Genomic DNA, 26,671 nt, shown 5'->3' on the forward strand with positions numbered 1-26,671 from the left:
GATAATTAGTCGTACGAACGAGATACTTACTCGTAATAATGAGAAACTAAGTCGAAATAACAAGATGATAAGTCGTTATTACGACATAATTAGGCCATATGAATGACATAATTTCACTAAAGAACAAGTATGGACGGCGTAGAAAGAGTTGACGTGCTTTTGAAGTTGTATTTGAAGATAAAATTTAACCACAAAGAAAGTTTGCACTCGCTAGCTTTTTGTAATAGAGTCGTTGTTAGTAATGGAAGCCTGGGACGTCTTTTGGCAAAAAACGGATTTGTTTCGTCGCAAGGGTTATTTGAATATTCTTGTTGTGGTTATGTTTATAACGGAACAAATTGACACATTAGGTAGGTTACAAGGGTATAAACTGTTACACTTGAACTGTATAAAGAATGATTTTGTTGTGAATCAGGAGAGTGTTTGATTGTTGATTCAGGTTATTGATCCAGAGGGCGTTGTTAACGAAGACAGCGAAATATACTTCATAGGCGAAAATTCTTATGCTGTGGGCAGAGTTGGGGTAATTGAAAAAGTAATTGTAATTAATTGCAATTGAGTACACTTTTTGAAGTAATTGGATGTAATTTGTAATTGAAGATTTTTTAATTACCATTAATTGTAATTTAACTAATTACCCGAGGAAAACGCCCTGTAATTCAATTACTTATAAATTACTTTTAATTACAATAACTCTCAATTACAATTCAGGATCATAGGATTTGTTTTAGCATAATATTATTGCAATATTGCTTTAAAGGGAAATGCAATCCTAAACACATTGTTGCCTTTATGAACAAAGTATTACTTACTTATATTGTAAATGACATTCTTTAACAACAAAAATCCTTGCTTAACAATTAAATCAATATTAATCTATCTTATATTTCAAATTACCCGAGGTTAAGAGATCGGCCATTGAAATTATATATATATATATATATATATATATATATATATATATATATATCATACTTATCATATCATTATTACGACTTAGTATCTCGTTATCACGACTTATCATATCGTTATAACGACTTATCATGCCGTACGTTCGACTTAGTATTTGTCGTTTGTACGACTTATTATCTCGTAATTACGACTTATTATGTCGTTCGTGCGACTTAGTATCTCGTACGTACGACATATTATCTCGTAATAACGACTTAGCATCTCGTACGTACGACTTAGCAAAAAATTAATATCAATTGGCAGCAATACGCTTCCCTATTTACACATATTTTGGATTGCCCTTTTAACCTGTTTTGCTTCGTGTTACATTAAGTTTTTATTACCAATGCAGACATTGAATAATAATAAGTTATCAAACCGGAATGAAATTCCTAATATTCAGGTCAACAACAAGGAAGATCAACTGCGGTGTGACACGGATCTTTCTCTTTTATAAATCAGACAAAAGCACACTACTGATGTTCAGATTAAATTCAACCAGCATAACACGGATCTGGGTCACTTGATATACTATCTGATTCAGTACAAGGGCGATAACAAACGTAGATGAATTTCAGATTCATATTAAAGATCCCCCTCCCAAAATAAAATACCGCACGATTTATTCACAGATCACCAGAACATTTTCCATCTTTCTTATAAAAGTGTTGTTTGACTGATAAGATCGCAATATTCGGTCACCCAGCTCCTTCTGAACATCCGCTTGGTCCTGTAACAGCGTCCTCCGAATTCTTGTCTGATGATTTGTATTCCGAAAAACTGCATTCATATTATTGTTACACATACTTTTCTGCTTGGGGTAATTAGGGTATGAGATTTGAGTTCTTTTCCTCAGACATTAAACTTTTCAACAACGATTGTTATTTTGTCATAATTTCACCAAGCGTTGACTTGTGAATGGACACTGCCATTGTTCCAAATGACGTCCTGTGGGATCTCGCACGATTATCATTTGCGGATCGTATTTCATTTGTTTCTGTATTAATTAGTAGTTGACTGATCAATGGAAGAGTCAAAAATTGTCATCCTGAATTAGAAGTAAAACCAACCCCATATTTTGGCACATTTTTTTTCAAGCACAGAATCGGGCATTGTCTCAATAGCATAACTATTGTAGGTCCCAGAATTGTGCAAAATTGTATCAGGCCCAGAATCGGACAAAGTCACCTTAGCCTCATTATTGCCAGCAATTGATATAATTTTAGGTATGTCGTACGTACGAGATACTTAGGCGCGAACGACATAATAAATCGTTATAACGAGATATTAAGTATTACGAACAAGATGAAAATTCGTACGAACGAGATAATAACGCGTACGAACGAGAAACACTAAGACGTATGAACGAAATAATAAGTCGTTATCACGAGATACTAAGTCGTAATATCCAGATAATATGTCGTAATAACGAGATTCTAGATCGTAATAACGAGATATTAAATCATACGAGTTAGATAATAAGTCGTACGAACGACATAGCAAGTCGTAATAACGAGATAATAAGTCATACGAATGACGTAGTAAGTCGTAATAGCGAGATACAGACCTTGGACAAAAGCATACGCACGATAATGGTCGACGTTACTTCAACAGACACCAGCTGACATTTTGAAGCATAGAAATGGAAGCAAATACAAGTGATTGGAGAAAAAAGATGTCATACCATTAAAGAAAATATTTTTCTCGTATTTTTAAGCAATAAAAATGTTCTTATACCTTAATATTTTGTAATATAACCTCTGGCCCTCTGTACCCGTTTAACTCTCTCCGGTAGCGACATGTACAAAGTTTGTATGTATTCCACGGTAAATGTTGTCCAAATGTCAAAAATATTGTCATAGAGTTGTTGCACAGTATTTATTGTTTGTGTACGATATTGTAATTTTCTCTTAATGGTAAACCATATGTTTTCGATGGGGTTTAAGTCTGGGGATTGGGCCGGCCAATCCAGTGCAGGTATTTGGTTGGTATTTCTATGTTGTACGTACGCCATAATAAGTCGTAATTACGAGATAATAAGTCGTACGAACGAGATACTTACTCGTAATAATGAGAAACTAAGTCGAAATAACAAGATGATAAGTCGTTATTACGACATAATTAGGCCATATGAATGACATAATTTCACTAAAGAACAAGTATAGACGGTGTAGAAATAGTTGACGTGCTTTTGAAGTTGTATTTGAAGATAAAATTTAACCACAAAGAAAGTTTGCACTCGCTAGATTTTTGTAATGGAATCGCTGTTAGTAATGGAAGCTTGGGACGTCTTTTGGCAAAAATGGATTTGTTTCGCCGCAAGGGTTATTCGAATATTCTTGATGTGGTTATGTTTATAACGGAACAAATTGACATATTAGGTAGGTTACAAGGGTATAAACTGTTATACTTGAACTGTATAAAGAATGATTTTGTTGTGAATCAGGAGAGTGTTTGATTGTTGATTCAGGTTATTGATCCAGAGGGCGTTGTTAACGAAGACAGCGAAATATACTTCATAGGCGAAAATTCTTATGCTGTGGGCAGAGTTGGGGTAATTGAAAAAGTAATTGTAATTAATTGCAATTGAATACACTTTTTGAAGTAATTGGATGTAATTTGTAATTGAAGAATTTTTAATTACCATTAATTGTAATTTAACTAATTACCCGAGGAAAACGCCCTGTAATTCAATTACTCGTTTAATTACTTTTAATTGCAATAACTTTCAATTACAATTCAGGACCATGGGATTTGTTTTAGCATAATATTATTGCAATATTGCTTTAAAGGGAAATGCAATCCTAAACACATTGTTGCCTTTATGAACAAAGTATTACTTACTTATATTGTAAATGACATTCTTTAACAACAAAAATCCTTGCTTAACAATTAAATCAATATTAATCTATCTTATATTTCAAATTACCCGAGGTTAAGAGATCGGCCATTGAAATTTAATATATATATATATATATATATATATATATATATATATATATATATATATATACATACATACACAGTGAAATTTCTCCAAACCGGCCCCTCAGAAAACCGGTTCTTCCTAAATATCGGCCGATTTTCAAAGTCCCGGCAGAAACCTTAATATTTCCTTACAAAGAAAGTCTCACAAAAGCGGCCACCTCTGAAAACCGGACATTGGCCACTTTTTAAAGTACAATTGTTAACAAACATGTGTAATATACCCTTATAATACCGGTCACTATTTGAAGACTAGAAAATGTTGACCAGAGGGTGATTAAGACTGGCCAGGTGTGAAAAATGACTGACCCACTGGCCAGGTGAGAAATTATCGACCGGAGGTGTGAAAAACACAAGTGGCCTCTATAAGTTCTTTAGTTTACCTGTGCTGTCCAGGGTGCTAATTGATGCTTATCTAATCCACGTGACCCTTTCAAATTTCGGTACGAAATGTTAGAAACAGATATGCACATATTGAATTACTACAATCAATACGCCATATTGTTGCACCATGGATATAAGCGGTAGTTAATAAACAACAAACCCATGACTGTTAATGATAATTTTCAATAGATAAATAATTTTTTGGAGGTTTCCATAGACTTAAAATTCCTAAGAAACATCACAATTAAAATTATATTTTTACTACTCTAGTTTTCAAAAACGTCAAAACAAATTTGTTAACGATATAAGCAATGGACGTAAACAGTTTTTAAAGGTAAGAGAAATTCCAATAATAGGCCTCTGTGTTTTCTTTATGTATCCTGTTATAAATTTTAAGTTAAAATTAGATGATTGCAGCAAGACTATTTCTGGTAATAATTACCTGTAGGTACAAGCGGTCTAGTTTGATCTCCACTGATAATTGATCATAGATCCCCATATCAAAGTGAGCAGTACCTACTCTATGTATTAATTGCAGCAATCCAATGGCTATGTATTTGGTTTGTTTATAAAAACATAAGCCGAAATTCTACATAAATGCTGCTAGTCTACATATTTTTATACCTATATCAAATGCAGTTTTATTCAAACGGAATGTTTTCCATTATTTATGCATGTCAATGTAAAACAGTTTATTCATGTTTAATTAGTTTTAGTGCTATAAATTGAAAATAAACATGTTAGTAAATTATTTTGTTTTATTTCAAATAGTGAAATAATAGTCCTTGAACACCATATTTTATGGTTTGTGGTATGTCAATGAAATATCTAATAAAAATTGAGCTGAAATGTCTCTAAATGCTAAATTCTTGGTATACCGGCCACCCCTCTAAACCGGCCGTTTTTTCGATCCGACAGCTGGCCGGTTTGGAGAAGTTTTACTGTATATATATATATATATATATATATATATATATATATATATATATATATATCATACTTATCATATCGTTATTACGACTTAGTATCTCGTTATCACGACTTATCATATCGTTATAACGACTTATCATGCCGTGAGTTCGATTTAGTATGTACGACTTATTATCTCGTAATTACGACTTATTTTGTCATTAGTGCGACTTAGTATCTCGTACGGACGACATATTATCTCGTAATAACTACTTATCATCCCGTACGTACGACTTGCAAAAAAAATTAATATGAATTGACAGCAATACTCTTCCGTATATACACATATTTTGGATTGCCTTTTTAACCTACTTTACTTCGTGTTACATTAAGTTTTTATTACCAATGCATTCATTGAATAATAAGTTATCAAACCGGAATGAAATTCCTAATATTCAGGTCAACAACAAGGAAGATCAACTGCGGTGTGACACGGATCTTTCTCTTTTATAAATCAGACAAAAGCACACTACTGATGTTCAGATTAAATTCAACCAGCATAACACGGATTTGTGTCACTTGATATACTACCTGGTTCAGTACAAGGACGATAACAAACGTAGAGGAATTTGATCTTCATTTTAAAGACCCCCCCCCCCCGAAAAAAAATACCGCACGACTTATTCACAACATTTTCCATCTTTCTCATAAAAGTGTTGTGTTTGACTGATAAGATCGTAATATTCCTCAGTTCATCAATCTCCTGATGAACATCCGCTTGGTTCCGTAACAGTGTCCTCCGAACTTCCCATTTTTCTTCATTGTCTGCTGATTTGTATTCCGAAAAACTGCATTAATATTTGAGGGCGAAGCTCTCTCACTGTCCGTAGGTCCGTGAGAGCGGAGCTCTCCCTATATGTAACACGTATATACATGTTTAAAAGGAAAATATAGAAAACTAATGAAAAATTAAACCATGCTTATGGAACTTGAAAAGTTTGGTCCCAATGGCGTCGATTCGAATACTAGCGCGTGGACTTGTGTTTCTCTATTTTGAATCTCGTGTAGCTAAGTTCACGTCGTTCTGAGATGTTATATAAAATCCTTAAAATCATGTAAATCTTATTTTCTTAATCGTATATAATCCCTCCGATTAAAACGATAGTAGGTCATGTCTCCAATGTTTGTGTATTTGCTAAATACCGACGCTGAATATTACGTCACAATGCACTGTTTACATCAGTTGCGTAGAGTTTCCCGCGTTCGATGAATTGGCGGATCAAAAATGTCTAAAGTTAGAATGCTTTGATTGAGCTATGTCCTCACACGTTATGTGATAATGCAAGGTGAAAATAACGAACGGATTAACAATCGGTATGAAACACGTCAGACAGCATTTGACCCAATGATAGGTTGTATTGACGAACTAGATCGTTATAACGACCATATAATTTGCGAAATGCTGACTTCAATCGAGACTGCTGAAACCCCTGTACCATCAACTTGCTTGTCAGTAGCTTACCTCGATTTAAAAACTGACTATACGCAGAACAAGCTCTTGCATATCAAATCAGTTGAGATATATAAACACCATATGCAGGTGATATTTCGGGATAATTTTGTCTGGTTGTGGATCTAGATACTAATGCTAATATTTTGCTTCGCCCTCAAACACTGTCACGCCGTACGACATATTATTGTTACAGATACTTTTCCGTTTGGGGTAATTTAGGTATGATATTTGAGTTCTTTACCTCAAACACTAAACTTTGATTGGTATATTGTCAAAATTCACCAAGCATTGACTTGTGAATGGGCACCGCCATTGTTCCAAATGAAATCTCGTGGGATTTCGCACGCTTATCATTTGCGGATCGTATTTCATTTGTTCCTGTGTCAATTAGTAATTGACTGCTCAATGGAAAAGTCCAACAGTATGATCTAGAGTTAGATGTAACGCCCACCCCATACTTTGGCACTTTTTATTAAGCACATAATCGGTTATAGTCCCAATGGCATCATTATTGAAGGTCCAAGAATTACATAAAAAATCCACAACTTCTAAAGCGAATTACTTTTTTGTAGTCGTAAATCTGCCTCCACTCACGATGAAATTACGTACGATTGTAAACTGAATGAAGTATGGCACTATAATTACCAATACTCGTAAGAAGTTCTGAATCGCTAGGGTTACTCAAATAAACACAACCAAATTCGTAAACAAAACAGTTAATTAGAGGAAACAAGTATACAATAGAACAAAAAGCAAACATGAAATACTAGTGAAAAATGATCAACCTAGAGTCAACTCAAAATTGTATCAATCACTAAGAATATTTTAAACACTTACACTAATGCTTTGTAGTTTTAGAACTGATGTTGTATATATGTAGTAACCTTTCAGCAAAGTAGCCCCCCCCCCCCGGAAAAATGGCTATATAATAGTTTCCCCTACGAAATTGCTACTATATAGTAGATTTCCACTCATTACAGGGTTACCCCTCACGTTTTGGGTTTAAGTACGAAATTATATAAAAAGAATTAAATTCATGAAATGCATTTTGTGGGAAACAAAGAGTATGCCCATTTACAATGTATCAGAATAAATCTTTATGTTCAATGATATTCTACAGTCTTAAATCTATCGATATCTTAAATTAACAAGAGGACCACAGGCCTTGAAAGTCACCTGAGCTCATGCATGGACCTGTCTGAAAATTTTATATTTGCATAATCCACCAACGCCTTTACAATTAAAATATTTGGTAGATTGCAGTATAACCTTTTTAGAAAACCATTCATACTTCAATATATCAATCCATTTTGTCAGATCAAAACACGGAATTCCAGACACCCCCTACCAGCAAAATATTTCCCCAAAGTATTACTCTAGTACGCAGCACCTTGATCACCTCGTCTTTTTATTTATTCAGTTTTCATTTAGAAACAAAATTACATCAAAAGGGCCAAATAGTATATTTTAAGCGTCATAAACATTAACTCTATGTCACCATTTTACCCCCTCCCATCTTGAACCCTGCTACCTTGTTCACAAAATTATTTTGTTAAATAATTTGTGGTCTTTCTATAGATGTGTTTAATTTCATTTAGAAAAAAGAAAGATCTTGAATTTGTAAATGCTAAAGCTATTTTAACTATAAAAGAATTTTAGCTGGAAAGATTAGGGAGAAAATTAATGAATTTCTTATATTCACCTTGATGAATATTTTTAGGATTTCCAGTGGCATTCTAGAAATGAGTTTGAAACATTTAAGAATAGCATTCTGGAGGAGTTTGTCAAAAGTCGTCAATGTATTTTCATTATTTCGTTAATATATCTACTTCTAGAAAGGCATGCTCCTTCATTTAAACATACTTGAATTCCCTTTACCAAAGGTTGCTTAGTGTCATGTTTGGTTGAAATTGACCCTGTGGTTCTGGAAAAGAAGTCGGGAATGGGGACAGGCTACAGACGGACAGACGACGGACAGTAGGGGATCAGAAAAGCTTACTTGAGCTTACAGATCAGAGGCCCGTTTTACAAAACAACTTACGACAAAGTCGCAAGTCTTAAATTGCATTATACAGTTATTACTTTAAATGAATGATTAAAACTTTTCTGTGGCTAAATTTTGAATATTTTCTTTCAAAAATATTTTGCATTCGGAGTGAATTATTTACAATGAAGTTGAAAATTCCAGTATGTAAAGTTTGTTGTATGTCGTAAATTCTTTTGTAAAACGCGCCCCAGGTGAGTTAAACGAAGTTTTAGTAGTGCATGCTAAAATCATTTCTTTCCAGAATAAGTTTTGTAAGGGAATAAAATATGATGACGTTGTCCATCTGTCAAATTCAAGATAAATTCATTTGTGGAGAAATTTTGTAAACGAATATGTATGGGAGTTGCCCCGCCTGGAATATTTACTATTATATCGATAAGATATTCTCATCTGTTAATCTATCAATGACCTGGGAACAGTTGGGGAATGTTTCCCCTAAAAAACCTAATTTAATTCAAAAATTCAATTTTCTCCTTGTGGGGTGTTAGAAATAATGTCTAGCAAGAAAGCGAGTCAATTCCGTAGTAGAGGCATTTGGAATCAGGGGTATAGATTTACTCCACTATCTGTAGGAAAGGCAAGTGGAGAGACAATTATGATTCCTCGTGTAATAGATATTTATCTGTTTGACTATAAAACCTGATTTGCCTAAATGGGTGTTGTTTACAAGCACGATATATTCTGATTTTACATTCTAAAATATATGATTGTTTTATATAGCATTTGACTATAGCGGGTGACATCTCAACCAACCCTGGGCCGATTAAATTTCCCTGTGTGGCCTGCAGTAGACAAACACGAAAAAATCAGAAACTTTTGATATGCACACATTGCAATATAAGATGTCACCTTAAATGCTGCACGGACAACTTTCCACCCGTTGCAGCACAATGGGTCTGCAATGCATGTTTATCTATTGACAACCCTGCACCCAGCATGGAAACAGATGCTGACATGATGCCTGAAACGATCGGGATCGACATCTCAGGAGATGACAATTACACTTCCGGCGTAAACAACGTGGAAAACGACCATGACATCTGGGAGAACTTAGTAAACGTTAGAAAAGCGAATCCAGCTAAGCTTATCTGTGGATATTTAAACATAAACAGTCTCGCAGGAAAGTATGATCAGATCAAGGACATATTACAGCGAAATCTCATCGACATGCTTTTTCTGGCAGAGACTAAAATCGACGCCTCCTACCCCGATGCACAGTTTGTAGTTGACAATTATACTATGTGGCGAGCTGATCGGAATAAGCATGGTGGAGGAGTACTAGCCTTCCTCAGGTCCGATCTGGCTGGAGATCGTAAGCCTACCTTTGAATTTAAAGACATAGAATCCGTGGGAATAGAGGTAACATCAAACGGTCACAAATGGTTATTTGTTGGAGCATAAAAACCACCGAATATGAATGAAAATGTTTTTAGTGACGATTTTAGCAAGACTCTAGATAGAATTATAAGTAGATATGACAACTACATCGTTATTGGCGATTTAAATATCAACATGCTTGACAAACAAAAAAGCTTAATATTGTCTGATATATGTGATACTCATGGTGCTAAGAACTTGGTGAAAAAAGCAACATGCTTTACCAAAATTGGTAAACCATCCCTACTAGATGTCATTATCACCAACGAAAATTCAAACACAGGGAAAGTATGTAATTTTGGTTCAGGAATTAGTGACTGCCACAATTTTATATCTGTTCAGGTTGACATAACCATATTAGAGAGAAAAGTAAAACGCAGATTATGTAGAAGTTTCAAACATTTTGATGCTGAAAAATTTGCAGAGGAATTAGAAACCAAATTATGCTTATTGTGTGATGGCAAAGATGTAAACAAGTGTTACAATGATTTTAGCAACTGCTTTCTAGATGTAGCTAACAAACATGCCCCACTGAAATCAAGAAAAATCCAAACAAAACAAGTCCCATATATGAATAAAGAACTTAGGAAGGCAATATACAAGAAAAAATGTTGTTTAACAAGTACCAATCCATAAACTCCTCTGAAAATTGGGAAAAGTACAGAAAACAAAGAAACTATGTAACCACCCTAAAAAACAAGTCTATAAATCAATACTTCATTGAAAGATGTGCTGGAGGCCCAAAATCAAAAGATTTTTGGCCAACTGTAAAACCATTTTTAACAAACAAAGGATGCACCACACAGAAAGACTTAATTCTCTCGGAAAATAACACGCTTGTAAACAGCCAGAAAGAAGTATGCGAAATTTTTAATGACTTTTTCATAAATGTTGCTAAAAATATTGGGGATGCAGAACAAGTAGATGAAAATCACCCAAGTATACAGGCAATAAAAGCAAATAAAACAGAATTACCACAACAACATCCATTTTCCTTTAAAGCTGTCACTGAAGACTTTGTAACAAAAAGTATAATGAAAATAAATATTAAAAAAGCCACTGGTATTGATGGAATTTCTCCAAAACTCTTACACATCGCTTTACCAGTTATCAGCAAACCTCTAAGTCAACTAATTAACATGTCCCTATCAACATCAACTTTCCCTAACCAGCTTAAGATAGCACAAGTGACACCATTACATAAGAAGAATAGTTCATTAGAGAAGGGTAACTATAGACCTGTTAGTGTTCTTCCTGCAATCTCAAAAGTTTTTGAAAGAGCAATTGAAAATCAGTTAACAATGTTTTTTAAAAATGTTTTCAATCCTTTTTTGGCAGCTTTTCGGTCAGGTTTTGGATGTCAGTCAACTTTATTAAGAGTAATTGAAGATTGGAAACAAGCATTGGATAAAAACAAGTACACAGCAGCAATTTTAATGGACCTTTCTAAAGCCTTTGACTGCCTTCCTCATGAACTACTTCTTCTTAAACTAAAAGCATATGGTCTCTCAAAAGCAGCACGAGAGATGTTAAGCAGCTATCTCTCATGTACAAAACAGTGTGTTAAAGTAGGGGAGCACACCAGCATCATGTCAAATATAATCAAAGGTGTGCCACAAGGGTCTATCCTCGGCCCCTTACTCTTTAACATCTTTATCAATGACCTCTTTCATTTTGTAAATAAATGTAAACTTTAACTCAGGTAATAGCAGCACTTCAAGATGACAGTAGATCTCTGATTAAATGGTTTAAATCAAACAAAATGCAGGCAAATCCAGAAAAATTCCAAGCTATCTCTGTTGGAAACAAAACACACAATGAAAACATAGTTTTTGATTTAGATGGAATAAGAATTTCATGTGATGAAGAAATAAAATTGTTGGGTATTACAATTGATTTTAAACTTTCTTTCAACACACATATTACCAATATTTGTAAAAAGGCAGCAAGGCAATTAAATGTTCTTAAACGAATAGGCAAACATCTTAGCAAATTAGGTAAATTAACCATATATCATTCATTTATTATGTCAAAGTTTAGTTATTGCCCGTTGACATGGCACTTCTGCACTGAACAAAACACCCGCAAAATTGAAAAGATTCAGGAAAGAGCTCTGAGGTTTATCTATGGTGACTATAAAAGTACTTACGAAAACCTATTAAAACAATCTAAATTGCCTTCACTAAAAACCAGAAGAATGCGAACAATAGCTTTAGCAACTTTTAAAATTATCAACAAACTGTCCCCACTTTTTTTTTTACAAGATCTAGTTGTTGTAAAAAAACATTCATACAATTTTAGATATACAAATACAGCGGAAATACAAAGACCCAGAACAACCAGGTACGGGATTAAATCTTTCAGATATGAGGCAGCAAAGCTCTGGAACTCTTTGCCAAACGAAGCAAGAAATATTACATCATATAATCTATTCTCAAATTATATTCAAAATTGGTGTGGGGAATTAAATTGTAAATGCAGCTCATGCAAATTCCAGCCTCTCCTGCCTAAATCTTAAAGTTTTGATCTAACTTCTAACTATGCTTCTAAGCTTATATGTACAAATTTAACTGTTTTATTTTTACTCCGCTCTGTCTCTTAGGTATGCATATTTATTTATTCTATGTATATATCCATATTTTTATGTTTGTGTTGCAAACTGTTTTCAGTTATGCATGCTCATCTTAATATAGCTAGTCCCTGTGTATATATATGCATGACTTGTGATGTCTGTATAAAAGTATGCGTCCTGTTTTATTTCAAATTTCTGTTTTTATGTCTATGCATGCAATTATATATCATTAGTGCTTTGTGGTTTTTTTTTAATGCTATATAGTCGGTTAAAGAGCTCTTAGCTCATGTTTATTGTTTACCTGTATATAGTTTTCCGACTTTAAATAAAAATTACTTACTTACTTACTTACTTACTTACTAATGAAATGATGTTTGTTGAATAATAAATATTCCCCCAAAAAATTCCCAAATCAAAGGAATTCGGAAATTAACTTTCCATTCAGGATATAAAAGAAATGAATAGCAAAAAAAAAAAAAAAAAAAAAAAATCAATTTCAGAATAAAACGAATTAGTATGGTGATGGTTCGCCGTAAACGTAACCGGGATGAATAAAGGGGAAAATCTACTATCTATTAGGTTTTCATGAGAGATGTGTCATCTGGCTTTAAAGGGAAAGGAATCCTACTTCATAACCACATTTCTGTGAGAAAGACCTACTATGTAACCATGTTTCCGTTGGAGCTACTGTGTAACCATTTCCCCGGGGATAAAAATGGCTACGAAGAAGATCTACTATACAACATCGGTTTTGAATCAAATTTACCAACATATATAGTCAGTGTACTTTTCTTAAATGCAATAACTCCATTTGACAATTAATTCACAGTGTTCAAATCTCTGTTATCTTTTCATGAGCATCAGACGACTTCAATTCTGGATCCTGTCGATATTAATTTTAGGAAATGGAACACAGCGGCACTACATGCAAGGTGAAGATAACGAACATTGATCAATCTCATAACTCCAATCAGCTATACAAAATAGATAGTTGGGCAAACACAGACCCCTGGACACACCAGAGGTGGGATCAGGTGCCTAGGAGGAGTAAGCATCCTACGTTAACCGGTCACACCCGCCGTGACCCTATATCCTGATCAGGTAAACGGGGTTGTCCGCAGTCAAAATCAGTGTGCCAAGAGGACATAAACATACAACCCCGTGTTGACTTTTATAGAACAGGTGACACACAGTACAACAGGTAAGACAGGTAAGACATGATGCTGTTTCCTGCTCTCGGATTTTAAAATGCCAACACCGTCACTTCTGAATCCAACGGGCCAAGGATCGGGTTCCTCGTGCTTAGTCTCGTCCCGTCATAAGCGTTTTAAGACAAACCGTCGTCCCCCTGAAATTGGTCTTAATATATCAAACTGGGGAGAAATCCAACTGCTCAACCTCGGGAACACCGAGCTAAGGCGTCCACTCCCTTTGACTGAGCGGATTGAACTGAGGTATTTAGATTGATATATGGACACGTCAGCTGAGCGAGTGCAGAAGTGATTTGTCTCAGCATATTAAATGAGGGACATATAAAACTTAATAACCAACTCCTATAAAGTACGTTACACCCTGACAACATGGACAGTTTTAATTCCCAGTAAAATTCTGTAACTTGGTAAACCAAAGAAAAAAAAAATAAACGTCCATACACTACGTTAAACTTCTAAACACTGAGCACAACGTGCCCTTTAAGCAATCGCAGTGGTTCCTCAGTACAGGTGATTTGGTAAATTTGTTTTACATAGACCTTGAAGCGTACTACTACCCCAGTAGAATAATGAACGAGCGCTGAATGCTTAGGGAACAAACAGGTTTGATTGGAACAACGAACGGCCAATGGTTTCAACGGGGCCGTCATTTTTTAAGAACTAGATCTCTTGAAGGTAGAGAAAGAATGATATGGGTTGGCAACGGAACGCTTTGGGTCAACTTGGAAAGAATGCTATTGATTTCAAATTCTGCATTTTGAATCCTTTCAGCAGTTTTTCACATGAAGACACATATTGATACGAGATAGACAGAGAGATGGGTCCGTGTTTACCCAACTATCTATTTTGTATTGCTTATATTAGTTATGAGATTGATCACTGTTAATTATTTTCACCTTTCAATAATTAAACTATTTGAAAATGTTATCATTTTAAAGTGGAATGAATGGAGTTAAAATGAAATAAACCATGGAATTAAGTATCGTGATATCATAAAAATCCACAAACTACTGACGCATTCCTATGCGCCCTTATTTATCAAGAATGGCGTTTTTCCGTAAATTATTGAAACACCTCTTCTGGGGATCATTTCAGTCCCTGTTTTGATGAAATTGTCACTGTTTAATCCAGAAATCTCAATAGTTCTTGGAATAACATTAATACAATGTTCAGTATAATTATTGCAGATATATTTATCAAGAGAAAATAGCTTGGATATGTACTATTTCAGGTGATATTAATCAATGTTTCTTAACTGTACGATGCATATCTCGTTAAAAGCTGTAAAATGTATGTTGATCTAGTATCACATGATTCTTGAAATAAACATGGGTGGTACATTATATTATCTAAATTTCTTAAGCCTAGTGAAAATGGATGGAACCTTAGCTAATTTAGATATGAAGTATGATATTTCCATTGGCGATTTATTTTGATTTAATGAATGTGTGTGTGAACGTCAACTGTTTTACTTGGTTATGAAAAATAGCATGTGAACCATTACCCTTTTGTTGTTACTAATGAATACCCCATTTACATTTGAAATTGTCGGCAATGCTTAAAAAAGTTCCCATTGAATGTTTACAAACACCGTACACTGAGATTAGATTTTATTTAGTAAAGGAGTAACCGCATCGTTTCAATATGTATGGTGAATTAAGTGAATGCACATGTATGTAATGGTATCCATTCGGTATACATGCTCCGGTAAATCCTTCTTGTTACCTGAAGACACAGAGAGGGGCATTAAGGAAGCTAATTCCATCTGATGCGTAGAATTCTTACCTGAAGACACAGAGAGGGACATCAAGGAAGCTAATTCCATCTGATGCGTAGAATTCGTGACCATTCATCCGTAAGGTAATACACCTTTGTTGAATAATATAACCAGTTAATAGCTGATTGTAATTTTTTAACAATGCATCAAAACGTATCGATTTCTTATCAGTCTAACTTAAACTAAGCATAAAGTTTAGAAATTTGCTTCTTTCGAAAACCCTTTCCGACTGATCAGGAAAAAACGCCCTACTACTGAATTTTCTTCTTTTCATCAACAATTTTATTTTTGTCTTCTTTGTCTCCAACCGAGCGCAAAGTCGATCTTCAATGACGTGATAATACCTGAAGTGTTCCAAAAGACCATGCGGAAAGTAGTGGTTTTATGGTTTTAGATTAGAACAGAATGGTTTGGTCTGAGAGTGAAATACTGAACGGTTTCAAGGGAAACTTTGGTGTGGGGTGGAACAATTCTACTCGAGAGCCGGGCGGTAACAAAACGGTTCATTTTCTGTACTTATGGAGGCTATTAAAGTTTAAGCATAAAACTGAATAAGGTCAAATGGCATGGCTTTTCAAATCGAGGCAAACTACTGACAAACACGTTGATGGTACAGGGTTTCAACAGTCTCGTTTAAAGTAAGCATTTCGCAAATTATATGATCGTTAAAACGATCTAGTTTGCCAAAACAACCTATCATTGGAAAAAAAATGCAGTCTCACGTATTTCATACCGATTGTTAGGCCGTTCTTAGCACATTCATTTTGACTGGGGATAACTCCGTTTACCGGATCAGGATATAGGGCCCACGGCGAATGTGACCGGTCGACTGGGAATGCTTACTCCCCCTAGACACCTGATCCCACCTTTTGTATGTCTAGGGGTCCGTGTTCGCCTAACTCTTTATTTCTTATTGCTTATAGAAGTTATGAGATTGATCACTGTTGGTTACATTCACCTTTCATCATCATGAACAAACATGTAGATCATCATTTATCAATCTAGACCATCTCCATCTCAAAATAAGTACTTATCAGTTTTAACATACTCCGTATGGGATATTCAAAGTTTACAGGAAGGTCACGAACTTAAAGAGAATTTCGATTTTTTTTTCACTTTTTGTTTTGTTTACTAAATAGTGAGAATTTTGTCTTTCTCTTAAATTTACATTTTCTGCATACGTGGATCAGCTGGAACGTTTGTATAAATGCTATGTAACCTAACATGTGCTACCTATGTTCGAAAACTCTTCTGCACCTCTGACAATTTGTAGTTAAGGAGGACTATTTGTTGGCACGCCCGATGGAACTTTCTCCTTGTCTGAGCCAACTCTCTCTTTAACACCTCCATCCTTGTATTGTACATGTATTCCTGAAAAGCGGCCTCAGCCACCATATCTTCTTCATCGTCGCCTGGGAGATTCCATCGTGAGAATGGTGAAGTTGATTTCTCTACTACGAGTTTATATCGGACAGACTCAGTGTGTTAAACATTCAATGGTATCAATTATCATTTTACCAGCTATAATTACTGCAGCAGGAGTAAATGTCGTTTTCACGTATCTAAAAGAATTAAGGTATTCCATGTATAATGAAAGGATAATGAACAGTTTTGAAGGATTTAGATCAACATAAATGTTTATTGTTAAATAATGATGAAAGTGAAGCAGATGAAATTCACATGACTGGTAAATGATTAGAAGCTGACCTTTTTGCACTTAAGACTTTTTGGAAGAGTTGTCTGCCCTTTGTAAAATCAAGAAAAATCTAATTTTCTAAAAATGTGTGTGGTCAATGATTAATTTTATTTCATATTTTCACTAAGAGAAAGTGTTTGTAACTTTCTACCAAGAGATTTGTGTGAAAATATAATTTCTTTTTAAAATATTGTAATAAAACATGCTTTTCCCATATACTTCAATGTTAAATCCTAGGTGAAATAAATCAAGCAGTAAACAAAATTTTGAAAATTCCTACGGTGGATTATTTTTATTTGATGAACCCTTCAAAATGATACCATGATTACAAAAATTCCACCATCCATTTATTAGATATGAAATATGGTCATTACACATTGAATACCTTAAGTAGAAAGTATATGCAATGAATAAGAAACATTTTTAAATATACAACTGAAATAATCTAGATCACATACGGACGTGACCTAATTCAGATTGGTCAATACAACATTTTACAGGTCATATCCCGTCTTTTTGTTTATTTATATGCAGGTTTGAATAACTGAAATAAGTATATTATTTTTTTCAAGGTATTGTTGCAATTAATAAGAATGCTTGACCAGGTATTTTATTAATAACATTTCTAAAAAAAAATATGCCGCAGGTACTTAGATGACTTGAACAAATACACTGTATATACATATTTCTTATTGTCACTAAATAGAAAATAAAATGTCAGTTTAAATAAACATGTCAGAGCATAAACTCCATTCGAATTTGTACAGTATTTCCCGAAAGGAATTTTGTGTACTATATTTTACCCTTTAAAATGTTCATGAATTTAGTCATTTAATGATAGACTGAATTATTAAATTAAGAAATACAAATATTTATTGGCGCAATCCATGTCCAGTTTATTAATTGGCAAAGCACATATAAAATAGCATTCAGTCTGCCATAATTTAATTTACTTGTAACACACAATTTGATTTGCTGTCAGAGAATGCTGAAAAAAAAAACGTTTATATTGGCACTACTTTTTCTTTTCTAATTTTACTTTGCACCATGGAGCACTGTTACGTTGATAGACCTTCGAACTAGGGCTATGTAATTGAAAATCACGTACACAATAAAATACTGTGTTGTCTCACACCCCTCCCCCATTTCGTCCCAAACAAAATGTACATCGTTGTTTACAAGTAAAGTTACATAAAACATTAATGGTAAAGGTTCCAAAACAAACTCAGATATTTTCAACGATGTCAAATGTAAAATACAAAACAGTATATCAAGTATTTGCAATATTGCTATTTCATCATGTTTCAGTTGAGTGGGTAGGTGGGTGGTGGTGCATAATCTGCCTATCAAAGCATAAAATGCGTCATGAATGTTTTACAACAGATGACGTCATGTTTCATTGATTAACATGTGGATCGCTCTCTATGAATTTTTTACTTAATTTACTGTGCCGGATTTCATTGGCGACAATGCTGCATGCTATTGTAAGTCATAATGTAGTTTAAATATATATTGAATTCTTTTTTCCTGACCACGCAATGCTAATTATCAACCCGAAATTTGGATACTGTAAATCAAAGGAAGAAAACGTACTGGAAACAATATAGGAGGACTTGCTCCCGTTTAAAAAAATACTGAAAAGTCTCAGAGGCTAGGTTAGATAAAACAGTTATTTTAAATGTTAACAATGTAAAGCTGCGTAGCAACAATTTTGCAAGGTAAATAAAGCAGAAAATATTTGATATGATATCAATATCATACAAAAATACTTGCATGAAGCCTCCGAAAGTGAAAGCAGACACCACGACTTAGTCCTCTACACTTTGGGTCCCTGTCGATTCTTTCAATGATAGTGTTTATGATAATAATGTTAAAAAACCAAAATTGTACACCTTTTTTTTAACAACTATGCAAAGCAGGTGCGATGTGAACGACTTTAAAAGATGAGAACAACTAGGTATATTGAAAATGAACATATGCAGTAAGGGGGTGAAACAATCTGCAGCTGGAAAGTATTATTAGATGATGGAACTTCTCCTGCTTTGAAAATAAACACCGACCTAAAACGACCCATACATGAAACGAAATAGAAAACGTAGTTTGTTTCTCCATAAGATACTTAAATCAGCCATAATATCTGTAAAAATCAAGTTTTCCGCCACCAGCGCATTATAACCGTAATATTTTAGCATCAATCCGGGATATTACTTTTTTGTTAGAAATAGTGCTCACAGCTCGCCATAAAATATTTTTGCAAGTATGGGCAATTGAAAAGGTGTAGAATATAAGAATAATTTAAATATTTAGAGCGAGAGGAAACCAGTATGGCAAAAACTTTGAAAAATAACTAGTTTGGGGTGAAAAAAATGGCAAAAATATGGTACCATATCCGGTTGTAGTATGTATACAGCTTTAGTTGTGCTCCTATTTTTGAAATATAACATGCAATTTTAAACCCCGGATTCTGATATTTATCTATGCCACCAATAATCTTATTCAACATTTACTTTTATTTCTATATATTTTAAGTGCCATATTTTGGGGTTTGTGAATCAAGTTCTTTAATAACTCTTTACTTTATGATGATAATTACTTAGAATGTATTATTTTAAAGGTAAAGAGACGGTATGCAGTAACAAAATGGACAACGTACACAAAATGCCAGATTACTATTGACGATCATTTATTCCTTGAAACTTTTTTTTGAAATAAGAGATAAAAGTGTGTCTTACTCTTCATATATCAAAAAGAAAAATAGAATAAAGAAGAAGATTTACTGAAGTATATACAATTTATTGAGGAAAATACTTCCAAAGGTAATGCTATATAACAAAACAAAACAAGAATTAGAAAAACTACGAAAACATGAACTATAAGGAAATTGTATTAGAAATAGAGCAAAATGGATAGAGAAAAGAGAGAGAAAAAAACCCACCAAATTTCTTTTTGAAAACTTGAATCAAGGAGCTTTACAAGTAAAGTCATATCTAAACTGCAGATGGATAATCGACATAGAGTATATGATCAGTCACGGATTTTGATTGAAACAACAACAAAAAATAAATAAATCAACAAGAAAATGGAAAATGTAATTTAGTTATTATTGATTTTCATTTCGAGAATTAATTAACCTTGTAGTATGATATTATCCCTAAACTAAAGACTCGGCATCACCATATAACTGAAAAATTGTTGAGTGTGGCGGAAAACATCAATCAATCATTCTAAACGACAGTAAGAGTTTTTGGAGGGTGAGATTTCTTTAACTGAAGCCTCAAATACATTTCTAAATCTGAACTCAAATAAAGAACAAGGATCTGATAGTTTTCTGATGATTTCTTTAAGGTCTTCTGGAAATATATTGGTATTTATATTGTTAGATCCATTACCTATAGTTACAAAACTAAATATTCTATTATATTCTCAAAGACACGATGTCATTACATTGTTACCAAAGAGTAACATACTTAAGCAATGTCTAAAATAAAGTACTGGCGATGTACAATTTAAATTACAAAAAAATTGTCTCTTGATCTATTACAGTTCGGTTTAAAAACATTTAAATAAGATTGATTGATTGATTGAATATTGTTTAACGTCCCTCTCGAGAATATTTCACTCATATGGAGACGTCACCACTGCCGGTGAAGGGCTGCAAAATTTCGGCCTATGCTCGGCGCTTATGACCTTGGAGTAGGGATGGATCTTTATCGTGCCACACCTACTGTGACTCAGGATCTCGGTTTATGCGGTCTCATCCGAAGGACCGTCCCATTTAGTCGCCTCTTACGACAAACAAGGGGATACTGAGGACCTATTCTAACCCGGATTCCCTTAGCATACATACCATATAACTTGTAATGGTGATGGATAATTGGTTTTTATAAGCACTCTCTGCTGCAGTAAATCTACAATTATGTTATAAAACATGAGCAGCCACCAGATTATGAAATTCCTCCATGATACTCTGATCCTTTATTCATTTCATATATCCATACTTTCCATAGATGTATTGCTATTCATCCAATATGTCATAGAAATTCGTATATTCCTTGAACATCCATTCTGTTCTGAGTACCTACAGAGCGTTTACAGGGTCAGTTGAAAGGTCATCTAACGGACAATTGACACCATAACTCAGACATTTGGATTGCTTCAATACATGTACCTTTCATGCACATGTTGGGCTCATTTAAATACTTTGAATATTACATATTATGTACAAACAATTGAAGTTGCAAACTAAAATTCGCTCAATTTACAAAATAAAAAAAATATAACAAGGGTTTCCTTGTAGTGTTAACAATACAAATTTTGTTTTTGTTTTCAAAACAGACATGCATAAAGTTCAATATATTCGGTAAGTAATGTTGACCACCTACTATGCAAATTGGAAAGTATTTTAAAAGTACACATCCTTAAACAAATGCGTATCAATGTTTTCAATTTAGAGTGAAGAAGGCTTCGATTTCACTATTCTCAAGTGAAAACAATCTAGTTTGTATCAAAAAAATTACTATCTTTCAATTCAGAAAAAGTCAGTGAAAAAAATTGTTGTGTAACAAAATTGTTTTTCCTAATTCATGGAAACCATTTAAGAGTAGTTTGATAATATGTAAATAATTATTTAGAAAGTCTTATGAATCCCTTGATGTCTTCGTAAGTTCCCCCGACATTGATTGCTCTTACAAACACGTGGACAGACAAATTGGACAACTTTCCGAGTGTCGGTGGTAAACTGAACGTGATACTGGATCGCATGGTCTCCTGCCATTGTAAAATGTTCGTTCCGCCTTCAACAGTTCCCGCTGAAACTTCGTAGAACAATGGCTATTTAGAAATAAACACTTTGTCCCAGGAGACGGTAAACTCTTGTTTTCCACCATGCCAGGATACTTTCAATGATTTCCCAGCTATAATACAATGGAAAGACATACATCGAACAATTATACTTTGCGTCTGTTCACCGATATTAAATACAATGAAAATTGTAGTATATAACAGAAAATGCATTAGTTAGTAGCTCCTCAGACGCTGACAAAAAGAGCGTAAATATTCACAAGACGCTAAACACATGGCATACTCATAACTACAAATTGATTGACTCTGAGTCATCTTCGGTATCCCAGTATGTTTTATATTTCTATTATCTGAACGCCCTCACCTTCTTTTTCTGGTTTATCTTTAACAACTGTAACGTTGTACAGAACGTTGCTACTTGAAAGAAGAAGTTTGCTGATCGCCTGAAAAGTAATATTCTTCAGGCCTGCAGGTATCTCCAAATTCATAATATTTGCGGTTTTCATATCTTGTCCAATCGGAAATGACATCTTCTCTTCAATTTTCTTTTCACCATTGGAAAAGGTAATCTATAAATTGAAACAAATGTCAGATGAAATACAAGATGAGAATAAATTACTTTTCACTCTGTATTTAAAGCACTATTAAGTAAAGGATAAAGTCCGAAAACTGTCCATCATATGAGAGGAGGAATTGTTCCAGACCCGGAAGGCCGACATTAGTTTTTTCTCTCTCACATGATGGACAGTTTTTGGATTTTATCCAACTTGAAACATTTTCTCTATTATTTACTTAATAAACTATGATTTCTATGCGTTTTGTATCATTATGTAACACACTTGATTGTCTTGAGACTGAGTGGCATTTCAGAAAACTACAAACGTGAAATGATAGCTCGCTTAATTCAAGACTACTTCCCATGTAAATTTCCATGATGATGTCCCCATCGGATGGAGAAAGTATGTTTTTAACTCAATCAAAATATAGATCCCGAGAAAACGTCAATAGATATGACATTTTGAGTGACATTGTAGATATTGAAAAAAGAGAGTAGGAGACCAAAGCCAAAATTTGATCTAAATCTGCATTTGTTCTCCAATGTTTATTAGGATCGTGGATGCTAACCAATTAGAATACATACGATGACAATGGTATGAAAAAGATGAACGGTTGTGGTTCCTATCTTTAATACGATTCTGTTTGTGGTGCATCTAGTGAGTTAACATCACGAGATGTCTTTCTTATCTAAAGTTCTATCTAAAAAGAGGATATGTTGTTGGATGCAAGGTGAAGATAACGAACAGTGATCAATCTCATAACTCCTACAGGCAATACAAAATAGATAGTTGGGTAAACACTGACCCCTGGACACACCAGAGGTGGGATCAGGTGCCTAGGAGGAGTAAGCATCCCCTGTTGACCGGTCACACCCGCCGTGAGCCCCATATCCGGATCAGGTAAACGGAGTTATCCGCAGTCAAAATCAGTGTGCCAAGAACGGCTTAACAATTCAGCACGTCAGACAGCATTTGACCCAATGCGAGGTTTTATTGACGAACTAGATCGTTATAACGACCATAGAATTTGCGAAATGCTGACTTCAATATTTTCAAGCATAAGGAATGGATTTACCATGACCAAAATCCATGACCAAACTGTGTGAAAAGGATGAAAATGTTTGTTTGTTAAAGAAAACTTCTTGATATGCATGTTGTGAAATTATCTGGCATCAGGATTTGTCATTTCACATTGGATTTGTCTTATCGCCAAAAGTGATATATGTTGGATATCTATGCATACATGTTTATCAAATTGAAAATTTGCTGCATCATTACTCTTAACTTCCATGTAACATGCGTTTTATGTACACGATTTTTTCTTGCTTTCAACATTTAAAACCTGTACATTAAGTTACCTATAAGTGTACATTAAGTTGAAAAAGGTTGAAGAAAACTGTCCATTAAGTTATGAATCGACAGTTTTTGGCAATTTAATGTATGGTTACAGGTGATTTATTATTCTGATTTTAAATATCCAAATCTATTATGCTATAAAACAAAAATGTTTAATTGCAGATATACCCTGTATTGTTCAATTCCAACGTAGTCTTCAAAACCAGACCACCGAAGTCTAACTCTGTTTTTGACGCTTTGATAGTGACTACCGGCTTGGTACTCAGTAATGGACATAGGAAGAACAACTACTTCTGCATGATCTACCGATGGTGACCGTATTGAAATTTTAACTCCATCCGACGATTTGGAGGTCGATAATCCGGCACGATTGTGACATCTGATTGTGAAGTACACAATTCGATTTTCGAGCAAACTGTATTCAAATTGTTTTGAAAAAAAAACGTTTCTTTGGCTGCCAATCTTTCAAATGTCTGTAACTCTATTCCTTGTGGTTGGTTACCTATTAAAATTAAGATTCAGTTTGTTGTAAAATGAACACGAAGAAATTCCTTCAGTGAAGCAAATAAAGCTATACCTATTGCCCATTCGCAATAATCAACATCCGATTCTTCATCTGTTACCACAAATTTAACCACTACTTCATTATCTGTCCAAGCATCCTCATCTCCACCTACATTGAATGAAAATTATACTGATAGGACGTATATTACATAAAATATTTTGTCACTACTAATGCAGGATAATCACCATATGCATGTTTCAATTCATCTGATATTGCGTGATTTAAAGATTTCCTACAGAGTTTACTTCGATTAAACTTTCTTAAAGTGCAGCAATGGTTATCACTAATTCTACAATGCCGAACTAAAACATACTTGATAATCTTCCATCGTACACGTAGGAAATATTGGGTGGAGTGAGCTCAACGATGATATGAACAGAATACGATGTTCCGAGGAGTTCTGCAGCGTTCAATGCGGTTACTGTTATGTGAACAAACGTGTTGTGCACAAGGGTAATGTTTGCATTAATTCCAAAATTACTTTGCCCAACACTAGCAAATCCTTGTAACTGTGTTCCACCTTTTGTGTAACCTATCAAAGCGAAAATGCATGGTTAACCATCAAGCCAAAACTTGAAAGAGGATCATACAAAATACAGCTATGCAAATTTGATGTACCTATTGCCCATTGGTATTCTCTTATCGGACTGAAATCTTCGAAGAAACTCCATGATCCATGTATAGAACCCCATTCATGTAAATAAACGACATGAGCGGACACATTGGAGTCTATACTGTCGTTTTTGTTCTTTTCTACGTGTTCAAATGTCACATGATCTACAAACAGACCAGTCTTAACATCTGCACTGCCAATCTCTAAATCTGTGGTAACATCATTTGCAGTGAAATAAAAGGTATGCCTATGCCAGGAGACAATCTCACGAGAGGAAGATAAGCCGTGCTCGTCTTTCCTGTAAGCCTTTGAATACAGAAGAAACAAGTGTTTCATTTTCACAATAGAAACAAACCCTTCCTTATTAGCGATGGATGCAACTCTTCCTGAAAGGTGACTCGAGAAAAGGTTAAGGCGATAAAGTTCCCCAATTTTTAGTCCATTGATAACTTGCTTCACACGCCCTCGGACAAAAAGAAAGGCTTTTCCACCTCTGGCTAAATATTTCAATGCTGACAAAACGGAGGCACAGCTTTGAGCAGTTAGAACCCAGTGGTCGGGCATAAAGTTATCACTGAGCGTACAGATGTTGGTAAATTCAACATTTTCCACTGACAAGGTCTTGTTCGATATTTCAAAGGAAGGATTCAGCAGAAGGTTTTCACCGGTATGATAAAAATATTGAGGTTGCGGTGGAGATGTGTCGATAATGACACCATCAGAGACGGCGATATCTGATTCAAACCCAACGTTGTCTACTGCATACACTTTACTGTAATAATTTCCTCCTACATGAAATTCAAAAGTAACAAATCAAAGTGAAAACATTGTTTCTTAAACGGTTTACTTCTTTTAAACAATTGTTCTTATATGGTATAGCAGAATCAGATTAAGAAATTTCAATATGGAAAATGCGTGTTAGAAATTTTAAAGTAACATGAAGGACTGCTACATGCAATGTCAGACAGTGTATATATGGAAGGCAAGGATAAAGATCAGTAATCAATCTCATAACTCTCACCATGAATACATAATAAATGTTGGGCAAACACGAACCCCTGGACATCCCAGATATATAGGAGGAATAAGCATCCCTTTTCAACCGGTCGGATCCGCTGTTAGCCCCACGTCTTGATCAGAGAAATGGAGTAATCCGTACTCAAAACAAATGTGCCAAGAACGGCCTAACAATCGGTATATATTTCCGAAGCAACTCACCAACGGAACGAAATGCTAAGTCCCAACGATTTAGCGGCATTCAGTTATACCTTCTCATCAACAAGGCTATAAACTAATATTCAACACTAATTTTATGTATTGCAGCATACTATTATTGTAAATATGGGTTCTTGGTTTGT

At 34.5% G+C, this 26,671-nt stretch overlaps 1 pseudogene; it reads right to left on the reverse strand.

Annotated features, from left to right (window-relative positions):
* Nucleotides 1-21,916: 21,916 nt before the first annotated feature.
* The window catches only part of LOC125676780 (uncharacterized), a 55,038-nt pseudogene continuing 50,283 nt past the window's right edge, over nucleotides 21,917-26,671 (reverse strand).

Source organism: Ostrea edulis, chromosome 3 (assembly GCF_947568905.1).
Source record: "Ostrea edulis chromosome 3, xbOstEdul1.1, whole genome shotgun sequence".
NCBI lineage: Eukaryota > Metazoa > Mollusca > Bivalvia > Ostreida > Ostreidae > Ostrea > Ostrea edulis.